The sequence below is a fragment of the Pongo pygmaeus genome, chromosome 8 (assembly GCF_028885625.2).
Source record: "Pongo pygmaeus isolate AG05252 chromosome 8, NHGRI_mPonPyg2-v2.0_pri, whole genome shotgun sequence".
NCBI lineage: Eukaryota > Metazoa > Chordata > Mammalia > Primates > Hominidae > Pongo > Pongo pygmaeus.
In genome coordinates, this window is record NC_072381.2 from 116300394 (window position 1) to 116326624 (window position 26231).

Sequence of the window (26231 nt, forward strand, 5' to 3'; positions counted from 1 at the left end):
CCTCTCCCTAAAAACCCTTGAGTGAAGAGTGCTGGATCGGCTCTGGGTGTGTTGCCTAGCGAAGCGAGTTGTAGCCCTTCGAGACCGCCTAGTAGAACATGCCCGATGGCAACCTCTCCCCGTGATAGCACAGCTTTAAGGGAGAGAGGAAAAGTAGTCTCACTCTTACCCGACTCCCCCAGGCTCATAACATAAGAGTCTTTGGGGCAAGACGATTTTTTCCCCAGCCTCTCAATATCCATTGTTTTTGTACCATCCCCCTCCCCCCATGCCTAGGTGGAAGAGTAATGACTCCAAAGCATTAATTTCTCTTTCTTTCTCTTTATTTCTTTTCTTTCTTTTTCCTCTTTATTTTTCTTTTCTTCCTTTCTTTCAGCAGGCAGTTTGTGTTATTGTGGAATTATGGATTTACAAACAGGTGGAATAAATACCGATTCGGGAGCTAGAAAGATGCTTTGTGTGTGTGTTTAAGCCCTTACAGTTGGCAGTTTGATTTTTCTTGTCTGTTGCTTTGTATCGTAATGGGGGTGATGAGAATAAAAGAGGAAGCACAGTTTTGCAACCTACCCAAAGAAATATTTTCGAAGTCTCTGGGGATGCTGAAGCAAAATTAGGTTGCAGATGTGGACAGTATAGTATTTGCCTCCAGCGTGATAACTACCAGCAGTGTCTAGGCTTACACCTGTGTCATTTCGTATACTTTTCTTAGATACCGAGTGCGTCTAGTTTCTACTCAAGAGGGACTACTATATCAAAAGCTTTTTGTTACGGTTTTCGGAATCTTAAGGTATATTTGTGTAACCAAGTGTTTTTGTAACTAAATGCAGCAACACCACTGAAAAATAGTTTTAATTTTAAAGACCTCAGTTTATTAGTGTACTTACTAATCTTTACCCTCATCCTCCATGCCGTGGGCTGTAGAACTGTTACTGTGTACTTGAAGAGACTTAGCTCTTACATCCAATTTGTAACATTCACTAAGGTTATATTTATAATTTGAATTTATCAAGTGTTGATGTTTTGCTGTGTGACAGTGAAAAGAATTTTAGGAATAAAGTATGCAAATGACCATTCTCCACATAGGGAACTTAGACTGAGTATGATAAACCTTTTATCTTTATTTGGACATAAAGTATATTGTAAACTTTTTATGTAATTATAAATACACATTTGAAAAATAGACAAAAATAAAGACAAAACTAAATAAAAGTTTTGTCTAAGGTTTGTAACTTTCAAATGTCTGAAATTTAATATAAAGCCAACATATAAAACAATATTGAAATCCCAGTTTCAAATTATGGACATGTCTTTAAGGGTACTGCATTTTCCCAAGGTGCTTGTTCAGTTTTATTTTTAGTTTTTAATTGTTATGGGTACATAGTAGGTGTTTATGGGTTATATGAGATATTGATACAGGCATACAATGCATAATAGTCACATTAGAGTAAATGAGGTATCCCATCATCTCAAGCATCTACCCTTTGTGATACAAATATCCAATTATACTCTCAGTTATTTTAAAATGTGCAATTAAATTTATTGAGTATGGTCACCCTGTTGTGCTATGAAATACTGGATCGTATTCATTCTGTTTTTTATATCCATTAACCATCGCCGCATTCCCCCTTCAGTTTTTGAAGAAACAGCTACATTAAAAGTTGACATTTATTTTCTGATCACTCATTATTAATATAATTTTTAAGTTTAAAAAATTTTCTCATAAATTATTATGGATTAAAGAGTGATGTTAAAATATACATTAATAGTTTGCAGCTAGATCTCTTTTTTTTAGTTTTTAAACTACCGTATTCAGAAAGTTCATCAGAGCTGTTTTTCTGGTAGTTGTAGCAAGTAAAAGGTCATGCATCAACTTGTGAACTACAAGCCAGTTGGAAATTTGAAACATTTCATGTTTGAATAGAAACATGAAAATTACAAATTCCTTTGTCACACTTGCTGGAATTACGCCTTTAAAATGTTACTCTTTTTTCTGTGACTTGGGTCAGGGAAGAATGACTTTTCTCTCTCCACATCAGAGAGACATAAACTGGAATTCTATGTGGAATGTTTCCAAAAATGGCTTCCCAATAGTGATTGATATAGTTATTGCTTTGGCTTACCTGTATGAATTATGGAGGATGGGTGAATAAAGTTGAAATTCTTTATTATACAGGTGGATAAATTATAGTTATATTTACCTTAAAAATATGCTCATTTTCAATATTTGTTGTATCATTTAATATTTCTGGAAGACTGTTCTTTAAACTGTTCAGATATTTGATTTTTTTTTGTAAAAATATTTAAATACAGAAATCTGTGTTTTAACTAAAAGATATAAACTTTATATGTAGATATAAGGATGCATATTTTTGGAGGCTGAAGATTAAGTGAAATGTATCTTTAGAATTTGGTTTACTATATCATTCATGTATCTTTCATGTATGAAAAAGCCTTAAGGTTAATGCTTATAACAAAATAAGATTTAAAAAAACCCCAAACAGTAAAAAACAACAAAACAAGTTAACGCACAAATCCTTCAGTGAGTTCTGAGATTTATAACTTAGACTTGGAAGAATTTTGCTACTTGTTTATAAAATATCAATTAGCAGAGGAAATTTAAATATAAATTGGATATTTTGACATTTCTTAATGAGACTAGTAGGGATTGGTATTTTGCTATAGATGAATAAATGGAAACTGTAATTTAGCAGTAGAATTATACATTAAGTACTTTTATGTGATACTTAAATGAGTACTTCAAATATTAAGTGAGTTGGTATTTTTGCTTGTTGGTAGACCTATATTTCATGCGTTATGTGTTGTGCATTAGACATATAAGTTGGCTGAATCTTAGACTAATTTATGGACATACATCATCTGCTATCCTTGTAATCCCCTATTTTAACTGCTTGGCCTTCTGAATTTTGTTTCATTTACTTGTTACACTGCATCAAAGTTGTGCCCTGTAGATCTTTTTTGAAATATTTTCTCTTAATATAGTAAATTTTTATATTTTCCGACTGTGTAAACTGACTTTTAAAATCTGAATAATTTCTAAATTACAGATGACCTATGGTATGCTTGAACTTCATATATTATAGAGTGTTCTTAAAAGTGTTTGTTAATCATTACAGATTGAAACATACATAAGTCTGAGAAACTTTTATGTTCTAAAATATATAATTGAATTAGTTTAATATAAATTAATGTTCACTCTGGTTTTGTTTGGTATTTCCCCTGGGTCTCAGCTTTTTAACATAGCATCTTTAATTCAGCAAAGCAAAGTTTATACACACAAAAGGATATTCTAATTACCACGATCCTTAAGCTTTTGAGATGATGGTAGCATGTGTGCTTCTTGAGAAAGCATGCAGTTCCCTTTATCAAGATTTAAAAGAACACTAATTCATTTTCACACTGTATATCTCATTCGAACTTCTCTAAAGGTCAGAAGTGATTGCAAAAAGTAGTACATGCTCTAAAAGGTAAGGATTCATTTATGAGAAAGAGTGAACGTACTGCTTGTAGCTAAAACATTACAGGAGACCTTAAAAAGGGGTATAATTGGTCCCTATGTGAAATGAACCTGAAATATTTTTATAAATTATTTGTGCATGACTATCTTTTGTTGATAGCACTAGGAAGACTTCTAACATTTAAATACTTTATTTGCCCTCAATTACTATTTAAAAGTCCTATAATTTTAAGTAATTTTACAGCTGACAAAGATAAATATTTTTTTCTTTTAGTTTTTCTAATGTCTTGGAGGTAAAGTGGAAATGGCCTGTTTTGACACATAATTTCTAGAACTTGGAGTTAATTTGATCAGTTAAATTTGGGTTTTTTTCAGTTTCCAGTTTTGTGTTGTATAACACTTCTTCCTGCTTTCAGTACTTTCTCAGTCTTGCAAATAGTCTTTAACTTTTCAATTTTGTTCCATAAATATTTCTTAGTAACTACAGTTTCACATTCACCAATGTCATGGAACTTCTGCTGAATGCCATGTGTGTCCCAGGCTCTCTGGATACAGAGATAAATATGTTTCCTTCTTTCAGTAAGTTCAGAGTTTGTTGCATGAACTGGACAAGTCAATAGTTAATTGTTAAACAATGTGACACATGCTTTTAACAGCAGTATACACTGGCAAACTCAGATGAGTTAAGACTCACACTGCACGTATAACTGGCAATACTGGAGGACAGGACTGGAATGAACTCTTGAGGAATAAGTAGGATAGGGGAGGGTAGTAAAAGCACAAAGGTTAGATATGTTTAGGTCCACTTGGACAATTAGAGAAGAATAACAGTTTGGATTCTAGTAATAATATTAGGTCATATGGTAGACTTCGATTAAAGCTTATATTATTATTAATAACAATATTTCTTATGTTCCTAATTTTATTTGGGCTTTGAACTGCAGATCTGTATTAATGTTGACCAAACTATTATTTAAAACTTTACCTTCAACACCTGTGAAAAGAAGGGAAAAATTTTCACCTATTTTTCATTAATATTTTAATTAAATACAAGGAGAAATATCAGTGTAACATGGGGAATAATTCCCAGGCTTAGAACTTGGATAACGTTTCAAAATCATACTTAAGGCCGGGCGTGGTGGCTCACGCCTCTAATCCCTGCACTTTGAGAAGCTGAGGCGGGCAGATCGCTTGAGGTCAGGAGTTTGAGACCAGCCTGGCCAACGTAGCGAAACCCTGTCTCTACTAAAAATACAAAAAATTAGCTGGGCATGGTGGCGGGCACCTGTAATCAATCCCAGCTACTCGGGAGGCTGAGGCAGGAGAATCTCTTGAACCCGGGAGGTGGAGGTTGTGGTAAGCTGAGAATGTGCTACTGCACTCCAGCCTAGGCAACAGAGTGAGACTGTCTCAAAAAAAAAAAAAAAAAATTAAAAAGCAGTACTTAAATATCTCAGCATTTATGTATCATGTTAAGAGTAACATTTATGAACTTTCTTAGAATTCATGGTAAAGTTTTTTTTTGTATAATCATTTAAAATGTACTCTTTTTTGAGTACACTTTAAAAAACACTTTCCATACTTACTTGACAGTGCCACTCTTTAGGTAAGTCAGACTGTATGGTCAACAGTTATGCCCTAGAAGCAGGCTTTGTAATTGTCTTGTATGATTTAAAAGTTCTCTGAACTTGAGAATTGACTAATTTTTCACGCAGTATTTTTTGGGTTTTTTTGTTTTTAAGACAGGGTCTCTTTTTCACGCAGTAATTTTTGTTTTTGTTTTCAAGACAGGGTCTCGCTCTGTCACCCAGACTAGAGTGCAGTGGCACAATCATTGGGCTCATTGCAGCCCTGACCTCCTTGGGCTCAAGTGATCCTCCCACTTTAACCTCTCGTGTAACTGGACCACAGGTGTGTGCCACCATGCCTGGCTAATTTTTCTATTTTTTGTAGAGACTAGCTTTTGCCATGTTGCCCAGGCTGGTCTCAAACTCCTGAGCTCAAACAATCCACCTGCCTTGGCCTCCCAAAGTGCTGGAATTACAAGTATGGACCACCACGCCTGACCTTTCATGCAATATAATTTAATACTTCTTCCAGGGCTTATCACGTGAGGCCTAATTTTGATATCCCAGACTCCATTCCCTGCAGAGTGCCATAGTTTTCTGTGTTAAAACACTCATTTGCATTTCTTGATCCTTCTAATTATTTTTATTATAGAAATCTGAGAAATTTCTTTTTAAAATATTAATATTTTAGCAATTGCCTTAAACATGTTGTTACACCTCATTTATCTTGAGATTACTTACTAGGAAGCTAAAACTATCTGGTGTCATCGGCTTGGTTACTACCTCATGCACTCTTCATGTGGCTAAACTCTAATCACCCTTCAGGCCTCAATTTTGTCTCCCAGACTTGGGGAGACCTTCCATTCATCCCTAGTTAGGTTCTTCTGTTTGAAGGTATCCTAGTGCTTGTACTTCCTTTTTTATAACACTATTTTTGTAATGATATGTTTGATGTCTGTCTTTATTGCTAGACTGTAAGCCTTAAGATGAGCATTGAGTATGTCTGTCTTATTTACTGTTCCACCAGTATACAATGTCTAGACTTTGTAGGTTCCAAGTGGAAAATTAGTTTTAGATGAATAGTCTACAGCTCCAAAACAAACTGAACAGGCCCAAAGGAAGGACAAAGAGATGTCATAATGTTCTTGTTTTTAAACACACATTTTCTGTTTTTAGAGTCCTTCAAGCCTTAATTCAGGCATTTTTATTCTCACATAGTGCACAATTTTTAAAAGTTTGGTAACCAAATGTAAAAAGGACTGAAATTACTCCTAGAGGCATAAGAGAGTTGAAAATAAGAGCAGAAGAAAAACTCAAAAAGCCAGATGCAAGACATTTTGTAAAAACAGCAGTTTATAGCAACCTAATGTTATGACAAACATGCGTAGAATCTTACAAGACACTTTGTTTTATACATAGAATAGTATAAAAAATAATGATCTAGGATCATGAAGAAGAGGTTATTGGATATTAGTAAATTTTGTTAATAACCTCATGTATTTTGGAAAAATACCATTCAAAATGATACAATTTAAAACTTTTACTGTGTTAAGTTTTTCTTACTGGAAAGGTTTGCTTAATGAGGTAAAACATAGTAGGTAACAGTATTTATTGAACAAAATTTAAGTTGAAACAATTATCTGAAAATACTGAATCAGTGCAGTATAATATACTACCTTGTAATTTGTAGAGGTAGATATTATACTTATGTGTTTCTTTGTTTACTTTGCTATGAAATATGTAAAATTGAGTAGCAACATATTTTTCTTGATCCACTTTTAATGAAAACAACCTGTTGCATTGATAAGACAAAATAGCTAAGTATTTCTTCAACTTTTATTCTGTTAAAGAAAATAAGCTTAATTCCTTGGCATTTCCTGGTTAACTGGACTGGGAAAATTAGGTTGAAAGTCATAGTTCTTTGCTAAAAGTATGTGGTGTCTGACAGATTGGGTGACCTGAAATAGATTATATTTAATTCAGTTTGGGTTTGTATATATCTGCGATATAGAATTCAAAATTTCACCAGAGCTTTAGTTCTGGTTCAAATAAATTACATTTTATTTTAATATTGTGATCTCTTGAATTCTGTGACTATAAGGATAGGTAGGAGAGCTAGTTATTTTGCTCCTAAAATAAATATTGGTTTATCTACCATGTGCTAATTGCAACTCTAAACTCATAGAAATGGGATGCTTATATACTAGGCAGCTTAAAATAGTAAGGTTTTATGATTTAATCTTGAAGACATTTATTTCTGTACTTTGGAAGTAGTGGTTTGAAATTCTTAATACTAGAAAATGGCCTAGTTTCAGAACACCCACTAAGCAACTGTGGGAACTCAGTATGCTAAATGGCTGGTAGTGCTGCAGTATTTTTTAAATTTTCCCCACCTCCTGTTATATAATAGCTTATAGTAGTACAACAGAATATGAGTATTTGGGACGAGAACAAAGCATATTGAAACTGCAAAATGATGAGAGATTGTGTCAGGCTTTGTGTTGGGCACCAAGCACCTTAAGATAGTCGAATATAATGATGGTTAGTGAATGTTTGAAATAAATCAGGTGGTAATGTTTTAGTTTGCAAATAAGGCTCATGAAAATAATTATTTGGAGGCTTGAGAAAAATGACTTTTAAAATGGAGTCACTATTTTTAAAACACAACACTGTTTTATTAGAAAAAGTTTGATAACTCTGATATAAATATTCCGATGATGCTTGTGTACAATACTTAAAGCTTTTAGTGAAAATAATTTTTATTTAAATATTTCCCCTGGCCAAGTGTGGTGGCTCACACCTGTAGTCCCAGCACTTTGGGAGGCCGAGGCGGGTGGGTCAGCTGAGGTTAGGAGTTACAGAACAGCCTGGGCAACATGGTAAAACCCTGTCTTTACTAAAAAAACAAAAATTAGCTGGGTGCAGTGACGCATGCCTGTAATCCCAGCTACTTGGGAGGCTGAGGAAGGAGAATCCCTTGAACCTGAGGGGCAGAGGTTGCAGTGAGCTGAGATCACACTACTGTACTCCAGCCTGGGCAACAAACAAGCAAAATAATTTCCCCAGACTGTTGTGCAACCCAGTCATTGTAGCATTGTTTCAGCCTATGAGAACCAGATACTGAAATTGATTAGAAACTATTAAAAAAAGTTCACTAGTTTATTTACTTTTTTATTCAGGAAAATATGGTTATAAAGGAATTTGATAAAACATACTTTTACCAGCTTATTTTGTTAATTTATAAAGGGACCAAGTTGAGCCTGCACTAGTTGTAAAAGATGATTAATATTAAATGTTTCAGATAAAAGGTTTTATGATATGAAAAAGGATGGACTTAAATTTGCTTTAAACGTCAGCTGTATGGCAGGCGCAGTAGCTTACACCTATAATCCCAGGAGTTTGGGAGGCTGAGGCAGACGGATCGCTTGACTCACAAGTTCGAGACCAGCCTGGGCAGCATGGTGAAACCCTGTCTCTACCAAAAATACAAAAATTCACAGGGTGTGGTGGCATGCATATGTAGTCCCAGCTACTTGGGAGACTGAGGTGGGAGGATGGCTTGAGCCTAGGAGGTGGAGGTTGCAGTGAGCCTAGATCTTGCCACTGTACTCCAGCCTGGGCAACAGATCCAGACCCTGTCTCAAAAAAAGTCAGCTGTATAACTCTTGTAGAGTTAGCTCTGAGTAATACCTTAATGCATATGAAAAAACTTTCCTGGCTTTTTCTCAATTGGAACTCAATTATACCTGATATTTGCATGTATATATGTGTATATGTATAAATACCATAATATAACAATAATGATCCTGTGCCAAGATCTTGAAGATTTTTGTTTTATCAAAGAAAGCTGAAATTGTTTAATATAATTGAAGTTTTCTTATATTTTGTCATATTCAAATTCTTTGAAAATTGATAATCTATAAATAGTAGATTCATGTAAAAATAAAAATTGTTCATTAGCACATCTTATGGCCATTATGCAGTTTTTATAACTAATTATGCAAACTGATAATATTTGAGTTGCTTCCAAGAGCAACTAAGAATCACTAATGTCAACATTTTTTCCTTCCTGGCATGATTTAAATAATATATCACTTGCTACCTGCAAATTACTACGTGATTTACATGTTTGTGGTATGGACATTTTTTTCATATCAAAGCTTCTTTAACCTATGTGGGAATCTTATTTTGAGATTTTCTTTATCTGCTCGAAGTGCTATAATAAAATATCATAGACTGTGTGGCTTAAACGACAGTATATATATTTCTCACAGTTCCGAAGGCTAGAAAGTCCAAGATTGAGGTGCCAGCCGTTTCTGTTCAGAGCAAATGAAGAGTCTCTTACAGGTCTTCCTGCTGTATCCTCAGTTGGCAGAAAGTGAGAGAGCAAGTTCTCTGGTCTCCTCTTACAAGGGCATTAATCCCATTATGAAAACCCCACCCTTGTGACCTCATCTAAACCTAAGTACCTCCCAAAGGTCCCATCTTCAAATACCATCACATTGGAGGTTATAGCTTCAGCATAAGAATTTGGGAAGGACACAGTTCAGGACATAGCAGGATTATATTCACAAGATAGTAGATAATACATACCAGTTGGGAATTGTAGGGTTGTGTTTAATGTGTTAAATTACAAAAATAAAGTATCTCTTTATGTATATTAAAACATATAAGAGCTGCCTTTCAATATCTTGAGTAACTTCTGATGGGAGAAATTCCTTATTACCCTTAAATTGAGTATGGCTGCTTATTATGTTTCTTTTGATCTTATATGAGGAAGATTTTTGCTTCGTGATATTTTTTAAAATGTAATACAGAGATAATGAGATGATATTTTTAAAACCCAAAGTATGTAAGTTCTATTTAATAAACCAAACTGTCAGGATAGTAGATAAATAGTTGAACACAGAGGTCTTTTAAAGTCTCAAAAATGGACTATATAAATGTAAGAAAGGCCAGTTGTTTTATAATCATGGCAACTTACTAAATACTGACTGATACTTGAATATAAGATACCTTGAGATCACACACTCCTAGTCTTGTTATTGAGAGCGCATTTATTTTTATTTTTTTTCTGACAGTTTCTGATAGTTTAAATAGAGTGAGTAATGGAAAAGATTTATAATGAGATAGACTTAGTGAAGAAATATATGGCTTTATATGTACAAAAAAGTAGTAGTTAAATTTAATTAACATTTTTTAGTTTAAAAGGTCTGAATATCTTTTTTTCTTTGAAAATACTATATTGAATATTGTAGTCATCTTAGTGTATGTAGCAGTTATATTTTCTCTTTTGCTTTACACTGATAATTAAATAACTAGGCTGTTTTTTTTTAAATTGCCAGTTTGCATGGGAAATGAAAAGTAAAGTATATCTTGGGAATACTTAAGTTGTGTATGACATGTTTGGAGTTCCTTGGCAAGAAAGGCAATTTAAGCAAATATTCACAAGTAAATCTTTTTTTTTTTGGTAGTGTTTGTGTGGCATTTAAAACATTTCAGATAATGTTTGGTCATTTACCATTTGACGTTTACCATTATATCTTAGTACTTTTGAGACTTTTAAATCCCCTCTTCCCTATCCTGCCTTTTAACTGTGAGACTTTGGTGGAGAACTTTGCAATTTATGCATATGGTGAGTTGAAGTGTTGTACAAGAGAGCTGTAATCCCAATTATGGTTTATATTGTGGATCGGGTAAACAGGAATTTTCAGTTCTTTGCTCTAAACTCTTGTTTTCCTAGAATATAAATTACACGTAAACTCTTTTGCTTTCCCATAAGAAGTAACGCAGGTTTCCTAAAAAACTCCCATTTGCTGCTATGTAAAATAAATCAGTCCCATGTCTCTCCATGTCTTTCCAAAATATTTTATTTTGCTTCCTTACCAAGGAGGGAAAAAGTTGAGTGAATGAATTTGAAGATGCTATGAGCTGTGGACTCTTGACATAATTCTAGTTAAATGGACAAGTGTAGAACATTTTATTTTCGTGGACAGCCGTTAGCCTCTATCCCCTACCTCAGGTTCACTTGTGCTGCTTAAAGATGTGCTTTTCCATTTCTCTGTAAACAATAACATTCTTTTGAGCATGTTAATTTTGGGTGTTTTCTCATTCTTTGGACCAATCTTTTGGTCTTCTAACTTTGAAAGTTCCTTTTTAAACTCTTAAACTGCAAAAATATATAGGTTTACATGATTTAGGTGGGAGAGCTCTTTCTTTTTATTTAAAAGAATAAGAAGCCTTTATATCTTAATAAATAATGGGAAATACAATTGAAATCTTGTCATTTTTAGGTATTCATGTCAAAATTTGAGTGACCTGGAGTTAATTTTAAGTAGGATATAGGGGAACTCCATGCATGAGATGAAACCTTGTTTATTGTTCATTTACCATGTTATTAAACCAGTATTTATTGAGCATTTATTTAGAGTTATAGAGTAAAAATTGCTGTCTAGAATGGCAGATAAAGCCAAATTAGCAAGTATTTATTGTTCTTTCAGTAAATATAAGTGTTATATGTGCTAAGTATTGTCCTAAGTACTAGAATACAACTGTGAAAAAGGCAGAAGGGTTCCTATTTTCCCATTACCTTTAAATGAGTCAGACAACTAACCTGCCAAGTCTAATAATAGCATGATAAGTGTTCTGTTAGGGGAAGTTTTAAGTGGGAACACAGAGGAGGTGGTATGCAGAAAGGCTTTTGAATAATTAGGAAAAGCCTTCCCAGACCTCTAAGCTGAGGTCTGAAGAGTAAGTAGGAGTTAGCTCAGTGAAGAATTGTAAATCTGTGTTTCTGGCAGAAGAATGTGCAAAGTCCTGGAGACAGGAGATAGAAGACTCTGCCATGGGATGTGAAAGAAGTTCATGTTACCATAGTGCAAGATGGGAAATATTAGAGTTGAGGCAAAAGTATGCAGGGGCTAGATTTTCAAGACATATGAATTATTATTAAGAAATTTGGGTTTAATCCTGAGGACTCCCCTCAGTTCTTTTAATTGGACATTAACCTGATTTAGATTTGAATGTTTGAAAGATCACTCTAATTACAACATAGTGATTAGGTTAAGAACAGGATGGGAAAGTGGATATGGTGAAACCAGTTAGAAGGCTATTAGAAGAGAGAATTTGGTTTACCTTATAGCAGGGTAATGGCAGTGAGAATGAAGGGAAGCCAACGGCACTGAGAAATTTGGGGAGAAAAATTGATAGAATTTTGTGATTGTCAGAATGTAAACATTGAAGGGGAGAGAGAAGTCAAGATGACACCACCTGGATTCCTGGCCCCCTTTCACCTTTTTTGGTTGATTCCTGCTTAGATGTTATCTCTTTTAAGAAGCCTTTCCTGATTCCCCTAACCTCCAAGGCTAATTCAGGTGCCTTCCCTTTGTGCTTCAACAGCACTTACTCGACTTTTTTCTTGCTTTACTCACTTGTGTATAAGCTTTCAGGCAAGGCTTGTGCTTTATTGTTATTGCATGGTTTGCACCTTGCAAAGTGCAAGGTATACTAAGTGCATTACACTTAGTATAAATGTTGACCAAATGAAAATATACTTTTTATATTTATAAAAATTTAAATCTAATGGGAGAAAATTGGTTTTCTGAACTGCTAATATTCAAAACTTGTTTTACAACTTTAGAGTGAGTCATATCATTCCATGTACTTCTGAATGCCACTTGTAAAAACAGTTTATATTGTAATTCTGGCTGGAAGTAGTAGATATATTAAGTTCTTTATGGGTAATCATAGACTAAATGATCTCTGATTATTATATAGATCTTTTATGCATTCAGGTTTTCTTTGTAGGTAAAGTTTTAATTGGCTTTATTCGTTTAAAAATTAACATCACTATCAGTGTTACATATATTTTGTTTCAAAATGAGAGTAGCTTTTTTTCTAATTATGAAAGGAGTGATTACTCATTGTATACATTTGAAAGATATACATACAGAGATAAAAAGTGAAAATCACCTGTAATTGAAGGATAGCATTGCTAACACTTTATGTTCTTCTAGACTTTCAAAATTTTATATATATTTATGATTATATATGATTAAGTTAAAAGAAAAATTAACAGTAAATACTTATGTTTGTACAAGATAAGGTATTAATATCATTTATACAAAGAATCTTAATAGCCAGTATGTAGCCAAATAAACCAATAGAACTAGGATACTAAACTTCAATTATTACAGGAGACCAGGCAGGTAACATAAATGAATGAACCCAGTAGGGGAAATATATGAGGTGGCTGAATTGTAGAACACTTGGAGAGGGCAGCTCCTTTTCAATGTCAGTTGATTTTCGTCATTAAGAAGTACGAAGCTGGGTGCAGTGGCATGCACCTGTAGTCCCACTACTCTGGAGGCTGAGGTGGGAGGATCTCTTGAGCACAGGACTTCAAGGCTGCAGTGCACACGGATCACACCTGTGAACAGTCTAGACACTGCACTCCAGCCTAGACAATGTAGTAAGACCCTGTGTCTAAAAAACAAACAAAAGAAATGTGGATCCAGTCCAGTGATGCCCATATCTTTTGATTTTTTTTTTTAATGAAAGTTTGGATTTTTATGTGAGGCTCCCAAAGATTAAATTCTGGCAAATTAAAAAAGCCACAGTGTGTGTTAAGCACGATGTAGCTATTAGCTGTATTTTGTTTGAATACCACAAGCAGTGGAGGAATGGAAAGATTTGCACACTCTTACTAATAATTATGTAGATTTAAATAATATATCATTTTCATACATCAGATTGATGAAAATGATTACTAATTTGCAAGGCTGGAAGAGTATAAGTTGATGCAGGCTCTTTGGAAGAAGGCAGTTTGGAACTACATATAAAAATTTAAAATGCATATTAGTTTGGACCTGACAGTTCTACTTTCAGGAATCTGCCTTACAGAAATATTAGTCCCTGTGGGTGAAGATTGATGTTCAGTGAAGCATTATATATCTTGGTGAAAACAAGATTAAAAAATGTAAAGGAAAATAGAAACAACCTAAATATCAGTTGATAATAGGAATGAGTAAATTATGATATAGCCATATCACAAATCATAGTCAATGAAAACATGAAATATATCTGTATTCCTGTGTGGAGAGAGTCTAGAATTTACTATTTGTTATTTATATACAAAAATTATAATTTATATACATAAAGTTATACTATGCTGTCATTTTTAATATCCATACAACATTGCATAGTACTATAATTTAGTTTATTGATGTACATTAGGTTATTTCTAATATTTTGCTATTTATATGCACATTGCAGTGAACACTCCCTTTACATACGTCCTTGTAGTGTTGTCTCCTAAGATATGTTCCTTTTATATCTTACATGGTGACAACATTAAATATCAACTCTGATATCTTGGGGACATACATTTACCTCTGATAATTTGCTATTTGTATGACCCTTAAATTGAGTAAATGCACCCTAGGCATGGTAGACCAGAGAACTAACCAGAAAAGTGGCACTGTGTTTAGTCATCCTAGATTCTTTAAGATTTTTAAAGGTAACTTAAGTAGTAGTTTTTATCTAGTCCATACATGCATGTGGTATAAAATTCAAAAGATATAGAAAGGTAAAGTAAATCTTCCTCCCACTCTGAAACTTCTTCTACCCAGTTTCTGCTCCTGGGAAACTACTATGAGTTTATTCATCTTTCTGCACATGTTTTATACATATATGTGTATTTTATGCACATATATGTATATATTTTAAGTTTTTTGTAAATGATAGCATACTATGCTGTTCTACAGTTTACTTTTTCTCACTTAACTATAATAATATCTAATACTTACGTAGTGCTTTGTTCTAGGCCCTGTTCTTTTTTTTTTTTTCTTTTATTATTATTATTATTATTATTATTATTATTATTATACTTTAGGTTTTATGGCACATGTGCGCAATGTGCAGGTAAGTTACATATGTATACATGTGCCATGCTGGTGCGCTGCACCCACCAACTCGTCATCTAGCATTAGGTATATCTCCCAACGCTATCCCTCCCCCCTCCCCCCACCCCACAACAGTCCCCGAAGTGTGATGTTCCCCTTCCTGTGTCCATGTGTTCTCATTGTTCAATTCCCACCTATGAGTGAGAATATGCGGTGTTTGGTTTTTTGTTCTTGCGATAGTTTACTGAGAATGATGATTTCCAATTTCATCCATGTCCCTACAAAGGACATGAACTCATCATTTTTTATGGCTGCATAGTATTCCATGGTGTATATGTGCCACATTTTCTTAATCCAGTCTATCATTGTTGGACATTTGGCTTGGTTCCAAGTCTTTGCTATTGTGAATAATGCCGCAATAAACATACGTGTGCATGTGTCTTTATAGTAGCATGATTTATAGTCCTTTGGGTATATACCCAGTAATGGGATGGCTGGGTCGAATGGAATTTCTAGTTCTAGATCCCTGAGGAATCGCCACACTGACTTCCACAAGGGTTGAACTAGTTTACAGTCCCACCAACAGTGTAAAAGTGTTCCTATTTCTCCACATCCTCTCCAGCACCTGTTGTTTCCTGACTTTTTAATGATTGCCATTCTAACTGGTGTGAGATGGTATCTCATTGTGGTTTTGATTTGCATTTCTCTGATGGCCAGTGATGGTGAGCATTTTTTCATGTGTTTTTTGGCTGCATAAATGTCTTCTTTTGAGAAGTGTCTGTTCATGTCCTTCGCCCACTTTTTGATGGGGTTGTTTGTTTTTTTCTTGTAAATTTGTTGGAGTTCATTGTAGATTCTGGATATTAGCCCTTTGTCAGATGAGTAGGTTGAGAAAATTTTCTCCCATTTTGTAGGTTGCCTGTTCACTCTGATGGTAGTTTCTTTTGCTGTGCAGAAGCTCTTGAGTTTAATTAGATCCCATTTGTCAATTTTGGCTTTTGTTGCCATTGCTTTTGGTGTTTTAGACATGAAGTCCTTGCCCATGCCTATGTCCTGAATGGTAATGCCTAGGTTTTCTTCTAGAGTTTTTATGGTTTTAGGTCTAATATTTAAGTCTTTAATCCATCTTGAATTGATTTTTGTATAAGGTGTAAGGAAGGGATCCGGTTTCCGCTTTCTACATATGGCTAGCCAGTTTTCCCAGCACCATTTATTAAATAGGGAATCCTTTCCCCATTTCTTGTTTTTGTCAGGTTTGTCAAAGATCAGATACTTGTAGATATGTGGCATTATTTCTGACGGCTCTGTTCTGTTCCATTGATCTATATCTCTGTTTTGGTACCAGTACCATGCTGTTTTGGTTACTGTAGCCTTGTAGTATAGTTTGAAGTCAGGTAGTGTGATGTCTAGGCCCTGTTCTAACAAGTGTTTTTGTATTGATTACTAATCTTCATCACAAACGTGAGAAGTAGGTAAATATTCCCTTACCACAGAGGAAGAAACTGAGGCACAGAAACTTTAAATGACATGCTAGTAAGTTGTCATCTGGAAGTTGAACTCCAGCATCCAGCAGTTTGGCTACAGAGTCTTTTATATTAGCCCATTTGCTATACTAACTCAATTGTTGCCCCATTCTTTTTATTAACTACATAATATTCCCTTGAAAAAACTTTAGTTTATCTAACTAAGTCCTAGTTGGTGGACATTTAGGTGTTTCCATATATTGCTGTTACAGATGATGCTAGTGTGAATATCCTAGTGCTTATAAATGCCTGTGTCATTTTGAATATGTAAATCTCTATTTCATTTTCATCCATTCAGATTTGGGAGTTAGGGGAGTCATGGGTTCATATAGTTACATTCTATTTTAAGATCTAATCTGAGACTTTTTTTTCAATGAATGTATTTAGCTAATTTATATTTATTATAGCATTATGGTTATAGGCTCATCTTTTATAGCTAATGGACTAAGATAAGTCAAGGTATGTTAACAGTTGAAATATACTTAAAGATGTAAAGCAGTACAGTATAAAGATATTGGCATTCCTCAGTCTATTTACTCTCTCACGTTTTGTTGGTTATATAAAAACATTATCAGCAATTGTAACAATTACATTATATTCTATAGCCATAGCCATAGTTTTAGACCAATAGTTAAGTGGATTCAAATGCTCAAAGTTTGTTATTTTCGATAGTTTTTAAAAAATCTTTTAGATGGCCAAACTTTATCATCAAGTATTTTCTTAAAGTTTATGAAAACTATTCCTTAGAGTTTTGCATATTTAATGATGTTTAACTGTTGGTTTTATGCTGGGGGTAAATTATTGAGTACTCTAGATATTGCTTCACTGATTTTTTTTTTTTTTTTTTTGAGATGGAGTTTCGCTATTGTCGCCCAGGCTGGAGTGCAATGGCGCGATCTCGACTCACTGCAACCTCCGCCTCCTGGGTTCAAGTGATTTTCCAGCCTCAGCCTCCTGAGTAGCTGCGATTACAGGCGCCCTCCACCCTGCCCGGCTAATTTTTGTATTTTTTTTTTTAGTTGAGACGGGGTTTCACCATGTGGCCAGGCTGGTCTCAAACTCCTGACCTCAGGTGATCCGCCTGCCTCGGCCTCCCAAGGTGCTGGGATTACAGGCGTGAGCCACCGCACCCAGCCTACTTCACTGATTTTTAAACATTGATTCCCTCCTCCTTCACATGTTAAGATAGTAATGTTTTTTTGCGTAGATTCTCAAAGGATTCTCTTTTTAAATCTTTGAGAAACAGTTATGCTACTATTGCAGTATTTATCTTGATTAGTCTGCATCAGCTTTTGTTAGGAAAGGGCATGTCCTTTTCTTTTCCTTTTTTTTTTTTTTTTTTTTTTTTTGAGGAATTAACAGTCTTTATTGGGCTCGGACCAGGCGTCCGTGGGTCTTGAGGACCTTTGTGTATTTGTCACTTTTCTTCTCCACGTTCTTCTCGGCCTGTTTCCGTAGCCTCATGAGCTGTTTCTTCTTCCGGTAGTGGATCTTGGCTTTCTGTTTCCTATTCTCCTCCAGGGTGGCTGTCACTGCCTGGTACTTCCAGCCAACCTCGTGAGCCAGGCGCCCCAGATAGGCAACTTTCTTGTAGGCTTCAGACGCACAACCTTGAGGGCAGCAGGAACGATCATCCGCTTTTTCTTGTCATAAGGCGGTGGAATGCCGTCAAAACCTTGAGGCGGTCCAGAGCGGCCTGGCCTTGCTTGGTCTTGTGGGGCAGCATACCTCGCACGGTCCACCAGAAGATGCGGCTGGGGGCCCGGAAATTGTAGGGGCCTCGCGAAGGGTGGGTGTTCATCTGCTTGCGGAGGAAAGCCAGGTACTTCAACTTGTTTCTGTAGAAATTGCCAGAAATGTTGATGCCTTCGCAGCGTACGACCACCACCATCCGGCCCAGCAGTACCTGTTTAGCCACGATGGCCGCCAGGCGGCCCAGGAGATGGCCTCGACCATCAAGCACCGGGACTTGCACCTCCGCCATCTTCGGCAGCCGCTTGGGAAAGCTTCTTTTTTTTTTTTTTTTTTTTTTGGTCCAATCCTGACTCTGTGTTTCAGTGATGCCAAATGAGGTCTGTGAAAGCTTCAAATGTTTCAAGCAAGGGACTCTTGGGTTTGCTTTTCTGACTGTCAGGTAATTTACAGAACTGAACTAATAGTTTTAAGATTTGAAGATGCAAGCCATTTCCCTGGCTTGAGCTCTTGTAGCATCCCTCTTTACCTTCACTGTATTTAGTAGACCTTCTCATATATTATGGTTAGGGATATGTCCTAGTTTGTTGAAGGTGTAGTTTGTGTTTCTGTTTCTCACACTCTTCTGCTAGTTGTTTTCAGATATTTTTAAGAGGAAAAGAGGGGACCATACCATCTTTCAAATTAGAAATCCTAAGAGCTATATAGGTCAGTCCAGTTTTGTCAGAATTAAGATAACTTTAAGGAATAAAGTATGAGCTGATGTAGTTTTCTGAAAGCCAAAAATAGTTCATTTACAGAGGCTCTTTTGGATAAATTTTTTTAATTAAAATCACAATTTAACATATTTAACTGATTATATCAGTTATATTTAACTGATATATTTAATCAGATATAATCAGATATATTTAACTGATTATATCAGTTTGTAGTTATGAAGTCTTGTGCATTAGAAAGCATTAAGAATGAAACTAGTAAGTCTGCAGTTAAGAATTAAGCATGAGGCTAGAGACTAATACCTAAAGACTAATAACTAAAGTTAGGGTTTAGTTTTAGAGTGCTCATCAGTTCTTCAGTTTGCCTTGGATGGTGATTCTTCTTTCAACTGAATCTGAAAATTAAACTTTCATGTACTAAGTTCTGCTACTAGAATATCTTTAAGTCCTTTAGCTTAATGAATGTTAGTTCTGGAATAATCTGGTATTCTGAATGGCATCTTGTTTTTCAAGGGAAATGTCCATTTATTTTCCTCACTTAATTGGCCCTATATGTTAAAAGAAATATGTTTGAAAAATTTTGATAGCTAGTGGGCAAGCCTTTTTCTGTTCTCTGATTTGAACATATTCTTATATTCATTTGCCTGAGTTTCATTTTACCTGTGGCACCTGAGATAAGCTAAGTATTTTTTCCACCCCATTTCTTTTATGTGACTGACAATATATTTCTTAGTCTCAAATATAAAAACACATCTAACAGCTTCACAGAAAATTTTAATGCTTGGTAGATTATTGGAGCTTTCAGTTTTTAGCCTTTGTTAATCTAGTTATTGATCATTTCAGTATTTTTAAAATCTCAATTACATTTTTAATAATTATAATACAATTTGATCAATGTTTTAATTTGATAATAGTGCCTATGTTTACTACTAAATAAGTGTACTTTGAGCAGTTGAAACACTATGAGGTATTGATAGATATTTCTCAAAAAGGGTTTTGTGATCCAAATAAATTTGGGATATCTTCTATGTAATATAATAATGTACTTTGCAAAGAATGTATAGAACACTAATAATTTCTACTTAAAGGAAGAGTATAATTAGATTGGAAGCACGTCTTATCCCAAACCTATTTGATAATGGAACTAAATGTTGTAGAAATACATTTTGGGAAATGCTGAGAATATATTATAGAATATTTTCAGATCAATGTGTTGTTATGGTATTCCAGTACATGTATTTGCATGTCAGTTGCTTTTTAATAGGGATAAATGATAATTGCTGTCCCAGGATGTAAATATAATCAGAACATTTAACTGTGGTAGTATGTTTTCTATAAATCTGAGAGTTTTTTGACATGGAAATTTTGTTACAGTTGATTTTCCAGACTAAAAGTAATTTTTGAGTGCCTCCTATGTATTAAACATCAAAAATTGATCTTCTTTGGAACTACTTTCTGTTAAGTCTTAGCAGGAGGAATTTTGGAAATCTTGTAGCCCTCCCGACTTATTTTTCAGTGAAAACTGAAGCCTAGAAATGTAGCTTTTGCCTAGGTCACATTGGAACCAAACCCTATAACTCGAGATTTTTTTTGCTATTTTTTTTACTGCCTTAAAAATTTTATTTTATTTATTTATTTTTTTGAGAGTCGGTTTCACTGTGTCACCCAGGGTGGAGTGCAGTGGCACAATCATGGCTCACTGTAGCCCCTATCTCTTGGGCTCAAGCCATCCTCTCACCTTAGCCTCCTGAGTAGCTGGGACCATAAGCACGTGCCACCATGCCTGGCTAATTTTTTAAATTTATTGTAGAAATAGGGTTTCCTTATGTTGCCCAGGCTGGTCTCGAACTTCTGGCCTCAACCAGTCTCCCTACCTTCGCTTCCAAAAGTTCTGGGATTACTTTTGAGTACATTGCTTTTGAGATGGAAAGCTAGGTGTTATCTCCACTTAACATGAGAATTGAGGTAAGGTATCGAGTCACCTTTGATGTTAGATTATGAGGTATGTCAACTTTAATATATGTAGAACTCAAGTTTCTAGACATCTAGTTTCCCCCTCACTTCTCTGAATTATTTTTCTCCTAGGCAAGAGAAAAAGTAGTTTTAAAATAAGCATGTATCCTTACCAATATTACTACTAAGGAATAATCAGTGCTAGTTTTTAAGAATTGGTGCACAGGCCAGAGATGGATGAGTCAGATTCTTTTCTCAATTGAGCTACATCATCACTTCCTAGTGGTCAATTATGGAAATATTTTCCTACTATTAATGGAAAAGTGGACTTAAATGACTATGAAGTTAATCTCTAAGATGCTGAATTAAAATTTATAGAATATATTCTTTTTAACGTACTTTTCAGAAGATACCATTCTGTTGAAAATAATTGGCCTCTTGGTTATATGAATTATGCATTTAGACATAATGTATTATTGGAAGAAATTTCTCTTTTAAATACCAGAATGATAAAAGTTATTAGTGCCATCTGTAGAATCAGGGCTGAAATGATAGGAGAAATTTTTTTTTTTGAGATAGACTTGTGGATTTTGTGTATTTTGTTGGCCACTCATTTTACTCAGTTTCCCAAGACTAGAAAGCAATGCTGCCTTTCCTAATCTTGTTTCATCAAAGTTTCTTGGGGTTTATGTGTCTAATCTTTACATTAATTGTGGTGTATGTTCTTCTATTTCTTCTTCTGTGCCTCTTTCAGAGATGCGTAACTCTCACATACCTTTATATTTCTCTTAGAAAAGAAATGAATCATATTAGGAAGAAGGCACATCTTTAGGGTTAGGTTCAAAAGTCAGCATATACGTGAAAACAGTGTATATTAAAAATGTCCATTCAAAATCCTCTAAGTGTTCAAAGTATAATACTTGTGATTTTGCATGTATCCTGTATGTAAATTCAATTATTTATAGTTATACAATTTTATATACAGGTTATATTAACAAATTATTCAGGTGTTGCTTAGGTATTGCAGCACGTTTATGAACATTTCAATTTTCTGTTTCTTGTCATCTTTATTTACTGTGATGATTTTATCAGTTCCTCTCTTAGTTATTTAATGGTTTTCTGTTGTCTTTAATTTAGATTTTTTCTTTAACAAATTGAGGAACTGTCACCATCCACTCAACCTGGCCACTTGGATAATTGGTATACGTTTTTTAGAATGTTTGGATATGTTGAAAAATGATTCACACACTCTTTCTATAGATTGACCACACACATTTGTCTTTCCTGAGGAAAGACAAAATAGTGGTATTTGTGGTTTTTTTTTTTTTTTTTTTTTTGTGACAGGGTCTAGCTCTGTTGCCCAGGCTGCAGTGCAGTTAGCACAATCTCTACTCACTGCAACCTCCACGTCCTGCGCTCAAGCAGTCCTTCTACCTCGGCCTCCCAAGTAGCTGAGACTACAGGTACATGCCACCATACCCAACTAATTTTTAAAATATTTGGTATTTACATTATTTCTCTCTCCCCATCTCTCACTTTTTTTTTCTAAGTTGTGATAGGTGTGTAGTCTGTCATTGTGATTTTAATTTGCATTTTCCTATTGATTAATGATACTGAACATCTTATTTGGACATACTTGTTTTCTGTATCTCTTCTCCCGTGAAATGTCTGCTTGAGTCTTTTGCCCATTTTCTACTTGTATTATTTCTTTTATTAATGTTGAGTTTTTATTTGTTTGTTTTGTTTGGTTTGCATTTTCCTCTGTTGCCCAGGCTGGAGTGTAGTGGCGCGATCTTGGCTCACTGCAACCTCCGCCTCCCAGACTCAAGTGATTCTGGTGCCTCAGCCTCCCAGGTAGCTGGGATTACAGGTAATGTGCCACCATGCCTGACTAATTTTTGTATTTTTAGTAGAGTCAGGGTTTCACCATGTTGGCCAGGCCGGTCTTGAACTCCTGGCCTCAAGTGATCCACCTGCCTCAGCCTCCCAAAGTGAGGCATGAGCCACTGTGCTTGGCCTAATGTTGAGTTTTGAGAGTTCTTTTTATGTTTAAATGTAAGACTTTTGTCGAATACATGGTTTGCAAATATTTTCTCCCAGTCTATATAGCTTGTTTTTTTCATTCTCTTAACAGGATCATTTGTGGGGCAAAACTTTTTAATTTTGATGAAGTGCAGTGTATTGATTTTTTCTTTTATGAAAAAATTTTTTTTTGCCTACGAATTACTAGTTTTTGAAGACTTTCTTGTATGTTTTCTTCTCAGTTTTATAGGTTTACATTTTACATTTAAAACCATGATTTTGAATTAACTTAAATTTTGGATTAGTTGAATTAATTTTATATACACTGTGAAATTTAGATTAAGGTAATTTTTTGTTTTTGTTTTAGCTTATGGATATCCAGTTGTTCAGCACCATCCAAAGAATTTTTCATTCTCTGTTAAGACAAAATTCGTTCGTTTGTTTTGTACTTTGAAGGGTTCTTTACCCACGTGTGATTTTGATTCATCATACATTGGTCTTCTGGAAAATACTGGCTCTTTGAGTTACGCAGATTTTCTAAATGTTGACATATTTTATCATACAGTATTAAAGACATTTGTTAATAATTCCACTGATTTTGTCAGGAAGGTCTTTAAATACTGGGTTGCTTTCAAGTTCATGGTGGTGAATGCATGCTTTCTAAAGTTCTAATTTTTATTTAGGGTCTAACTTTATCACTGGCAACAAATATTCTGTTATTTTGTTTTTGTTTTTGTTTTTGAGACAGGGTCTTGCTCTGTTGCCTAGGCTGGAGTGTAGTGGCTCAATCATAGCTCACTACAGCCTCTAACTCCTGAGCTCAAGCAAGTCTCCCGCCTCAGCCCCACAAGGTGCTAGGATTACAGGCATGACCCACTGTACCCAGCTCATTTGTTTTCGAATTAACAGGCTCATTTCCTTCATTTTCAAGAAAATGTCTGCCAAATACTAGAGACTGAAGAGCCACATGTTCTCCTCAACTGGCTCAGGTTTTGATAATCCATACCAGGCTACCTCTCTGTAATAACACCCTCTTGGTCTACTCAGACTCTTTCATGTATATTTAAATTACTTTCTAGTGTCCTTCCATTTCAACCCAGAGTACTCACTTTATTTCTAATAGGGCAGGTCTGTTAGCAATGAATTCTTCTGGTAATGCTTTCATTTTACCTTCATTTTTGAAGGATAGTTTTTATGGATATAGAATTCTTGTTAGACAGTTTAAAAAAATTCTTTTAGAACTTTGAATATGTTCTCCCACTGCCTTCTGGCCTCTATATTTTCTGATGAGAAATTAAATGTTAATATTTAGTATCTCTTGTACACGATGAGTCACATCTCTTGTTGCCTTTGTTTTGAGTTTTTTCATCCTCAGTTTTCTAAGATGAATTCTGTCTATCAACAGTTTGATAATCATCTGCCTTTATGTGGATTCTCTTTGAATTTATCTTCCTCGGAGTTTGTTAAGCTTCTTAAATGTGTAGATTGATGCTTTTCTTCAAAATTGAAATGTTTTCAACCATTATTTCTTTTCCTTCTTTCCCTCTGGGACTCCCATTATGAGTATGTTAGTTCACTTCATGATATTCCACAAGTCTCTGAGGTTCTGTTTCTTTTTCTTTATTTTTATTATTATTATTTTTTTTCTGTTCCTCAGACTGGATAATATAAATTGACCTATCTTCAACTTTGCTGATTCTTTCTTCTTCCTGCTCATATCTGCTGTTGAACCCTTCTGGTGAGTTTTGCATTTCCATGATTGCACTTTCAACTCCAGGTTATTTGGTTCTTTTAAAAACAACTTATATCTCTGTATTGATATTCCCTATTTGGTGAGACATTGTCCTTATACCTTCCTTTAGTTCTATAGGCATGTTTTCCTTTAGTTCATTGAACATTTTTAAAATAGCTAACTTACAGGAGATTTGATATTAAATTTTCATTTACAACTTTTACCTAAGTGAACATGGGCTATCACGACCTTCTGTGAGCCTGTGTCTTCAACTCTAGGTTGTGATCAATAATAAATGGCTGAGTTGTCCTGCTGGAACACTGAAACCTTGCTAACTCACTAGAGAACAAAAAGTAGTCTCACTATATTAAATATTAAGAGTGAGTAACTTGTGTTTGTCAAATTGAGAACCTATTTTCTTATATCTAAACAAGTAAGTTAATCTTGAGGCAGTAGGAATGGAATTAAGCATTCTGGTCATGGAAAGTCACATTGGCCTTTTATGGATCAGTTTTAACAGTCTGCATTCTCCTTTTCTTCTTGGCAACCCAGAATCTTTCTACCAACTCTTTTAGCACACTTCTTCCACCTATTATCATTTAAGATCCTCTTTTGCCCAACTTTGCCCCATGTGGCTATGGATTGGATTTGATCTCACCAGTCTCCTCTTTCTTGCTCGACTCAAAGGAAGACCTGCCTATTATCTCCCTGCTTTTTTGTTATTACAGAAAAACTGAGAATGACAAAAACATACCTTGGAAAATTTATTATGAAATCTGAAATGTGACATGTTACAAAGTTCATAAGCTCCTTGTTCCATAGTATATTGTTATATCCATTCTTAGGATATTCTGTTGTGATACTATTTTCTGCTTTTTATTTTGAAGTTGGTACTTATCCAGGCCCTCTTATCATTTTACCATTATCCAGTGAAAATCTGTGGATATGTGTGCTCCTTCTGCCCACAGTGGGAAATGAAGATAGTCCAGATCACAAATGAAAAGTATGTATCTTTGAGCCAAAAAAAAAAAAAAAAAGCTGATTTAGAAGTGTTTAATAAGTCCAATATCTGGATTTCCTCAGGGACAGTTTCTGTTATTTGCTTTTCTTCCTGTGTATGGTTCATATTTTCTTGTTTCTTTGCATATCTTAAAATTTTTTGTTGAAAATTACATTTGGACATTTTAAATAATAAATGGTCTTTGAAATAATGTGGACATTCTAAATAATATAAAAATGTCCAAATAGTGGAGACTTATAATAAAATAATTTGGCAACTATGAAAATCACATTTTGCCCTCTCTTCAGGGTTTGTTGGAGTACTTGTAGTTGTTTCTTCATTTAATTACTTTGGTGAATTAATTCTGCAAACTCTATTTGATGTGTGTGACTACCTCAGTAGATAATTCAGTCTCTAGTTGGTTAGCTTAGTTGTTGCAAATGACTGGACAAAGATTTCTTTACATGTCTGGAACCAGTAAATCTCCTAGTCTTTGCCAGAGGATTGTCTGTGTGTGTGTTGGGGCATGCCTTCAACACTCAGCTGGGTAGTTGGCAACTCTGCCTTGTCCTTATGTCCTGCTTGTGCAGAGCTTCAAAGCTTAGGCCCTTTTCAGGTCTTCCTTGAGCATGTACACAGCCTTAGGCA

At 34.9% G+C, this 26231-nt stretch overlaps 1 protein-coding gene and 1 pseudogene across 5 annotated transcripts in view; one reads left to right on the top strand and one right to left on the bottom strand.

Annotated features, from left to right (window-relative positions):
* Positions 1 to 26231, top strand: part of SHOC2 (SHOC2 leucine rich repeat scaffold protein) — a 93685-nt gene that overhangs the window by 666 nt on the left and 66788 nt on the right. Inside the window, exons 2-3 of one of the 5 annotated variants that reach the window (XM_063670257.1) lie at positions 24509 to 24589; positions 25514 to 25586. The exons of 3 other annotated variants lie outside the window; for them this stretch is intronic. The gene's annotated coding sequence lies outside the window, so the exon portion shown is untranslated. The remainder of the gene's footprint in view (positions 1 to 24508; positions 24590 to 25513; positions 25587 to 26231) is intronic. One more of the 5 variants, XM_054436546.2, reaches the window with a different exon arrangement.
* Positions 17776 to 18460, bottom strand: LOC129006647 (large ribosomal subunit protein uL13-like; annotated as a pseudogene).